Consider the following 2,819-nt stretch of genomic DNA (forward strand, 5'->3'; position numbering starts at 1 on the left):
TTAATAGATTGCTTCCCACCTGCCTGTATATGAGTACTGGAGTGGTAATACTAACTCTTTCTGGTAATTTTATAGATTTCCTCTCACTTATATAGGGTGATAATACTGCCCCTGCTGGTCATTTTATAGATTTCCTCTCACTTATATAGGATGATAATATCTACTCAGGAGGTCATTATTTTAGATTTCCTCAAACTTATATAGGGCATGATACTGCCCCTGCTGGTCATTTTATAGATTTATTCTCACTCATAGGGTGATAATACTGCCCCTGTTGGTCATTGTATAGATTTCCTCTCACTTATATAGGGTAATAATACCACCCTGCTGGTCATTTTATAGATTTCTTCTTTTTTGTATAGGGTGATAATGCTGCCCCTGTTGGTCATTTTATAGATTTCCTGTCACATATATAGGGTGATAATACTGCCCCTGCTGGTCATTTTATAGATTTCATCTCACATACTGTATATAGGGTGATAATACTCTCCCTGCCTCTCACTTATATAGGGTAATAATGCTGCCGCTGCTGGTCATTTTATAGATTTCTTCTCATTTGTATAGGGTGAGCATACTGCTCCTGCTTGTCATTTTATAGATTTTCTCTCACTTATATAGGGTAATAATACTGCCCCTGCTGGTCATTTTATAGATTTCCTCTCATTTAGAGGGTGATAATACTGCCCCTGCTGGTCATTTTATAGATTTCCTCTCATTTAGAGGGTGATAATACTGCCCCTGCTGGTCATTTTATAGATTTCATCTCACATATATAGGTTAATAATACTGCCCCTGCTGGTCATTTTATAGATTTCTTCTCATTTGTGTAGGGTGATAATACCACCCCTGCTGGTCATTTCATAGATTTCCTCTCATTTAGAGGGTGATAATACTGTCCCTGCTGGTCATTTTATAGATTCCCTCTCATTTAGAGGGTAATAATACTGCCCCTGCTGGTCATTTTATAGATTTCCTCTCACTTATATAGGGTAATAATACCGCCCCTGCTGGTCATTTTATAGATTTCATCTCACATATATAGGGTAATAATACTGCCCTTGCTGGTCATTTTATAGATTTCCTCTCACTTATATAGGGTAATAATACCGCCCCTGCTGGTCATTTTATAGATTTCCTCTCACTTATATAGGGTGATAATACTGCCCCTGCTGGTCATTTTATAGATTTCTTCTAATTTGTATAGGGTGATAATACTGCCCCTGCTGGTCATTTTATAGATTTCCTCTTACTTATTTAGGGTGTTAATACCGCCCCTGCTGGTCATTTTAGAGATTTCCTCTCACTTGTATGGGGTGATAATACTGCCCCTGCTGGACATTTTATAGATTACTCACGTATATATGTTGTTAATACTGCCCCTGCTGGTCATTTTAGAGATTTGCCTCTCACTGTTGTGGTAGCACAGTTGCTAAGTGGTTGGCACTTCCAACTAGCAGCACTGGGGTGATTGGTTTTGAATCTCAATCACAGCACTGCCTGCCTTGAGTGGGTTTCCTCCCACACTCCAAAGCCATGCTGGTAGCTTAACTGTCTCCTGTTTAAATTGGTCCTAGTATGTATGAGTGAGAGGGACCTTAGACTATAAGCTCCTTGAGGGCAGGCATTGATGTGAATGTGCAGTATGTGTAACTTTCCAGCACTATATACACTCACCGGACACTTTATTAGGTACACCTTGCTAGTAGTGAGTTGTACCCCCCTTTTGCCTTCATTCTTCGTGGCATAGATACATTCAACCACGCCCCTGACAACGTCACATCTGACTAAACCGGTCGGGCGGTTCTGGACACCTCACTTGTCACGCCCCTCCAGGACGCCGGCTCATTTTGATATCGCGGGACACCGCGATCCATGCTGTTTACTTGAGGTCTGCCAGTTTGTCTTCTATGTAATGTGAGTACCAATCTAATAAACGTTGAGTGATCTGTTAAACTGGATTACGCTATGGTCTTTTTCCTCCCTTTCTCCATCCGGGTTGCCATTAACACCTGAGCTACTAGTTGCTACACCATGGCTGTTTATTACACCCTGGAGAGATAGAAGTTTTGGAGCTTACCTATGTATACTGTCTGTGGAAGAAAGAGTCCATCCTGAGTGGTTTTGTTTCAAGCTTGACTGACCCATCCATTAAGTTGGGGGTCCAGTCTATCTGAACTTCCTGAAGAGTGCCAGTCCCTGTTGATCTGTACAGGAACACAGTCAAGTACTACAGGTCAAGGGTCGGTTCCCTGGATGTTCAGTGTACCTACAGGCTTGATTAACATCTATATGCGGTAAGAGGCGACCCCTACTGGTGTCAACTGGTACTGGTTCCTGAGTGGTACACTGGATTGTGTTTGGCACACTTTGGCTAGCCTTTTATCTTTATATGGTAAGAGGCGAATCCAGCTGGTGGTGGTTCAGCACGCAACATTCACATTAATATAGTTTTTCCTTTCACTTTGGCTACTAATTTTATTTTGCTTGGTAAGAGGCGACTCCAGCCGATGCAAGACCTATTTAACATATGGTGTTAACCCTTATCACGTATTGGTAAGGGGTATTTATCACATAAAGCTCTCCTTTCTCTTGCATGGTTTTTAACCTTTATATTTACTTTAATCGATATCAGTGAGCAATCACATTGGTGGAGGTCATTCATTACCCAAACCCATCACTTAATGATCACTGTGGTGTCCTAGTCACTATATTTTTTGTGTGTTGGGTTTTACGCTATTGCGTTCTTTATTTTATTTTTATGATCCAACGACCATTGAGGTAATCGATCACATGGGCCTGGATCTACTGTCAAGGTGACA

This window comes from Pelophylax lessonae, assembly GCF_965119305.1.
Source record: "Pelophylax lessonae genome assembly, chromosome: 4".
In the NCBI taxonomy this organism is placed as follows: domain Eukaryota; kingdom Metazoa; phylum Chordata; class Amphibia; order Anura; family Ranidae; genus Pelophylax; species Pelophylax lessonae.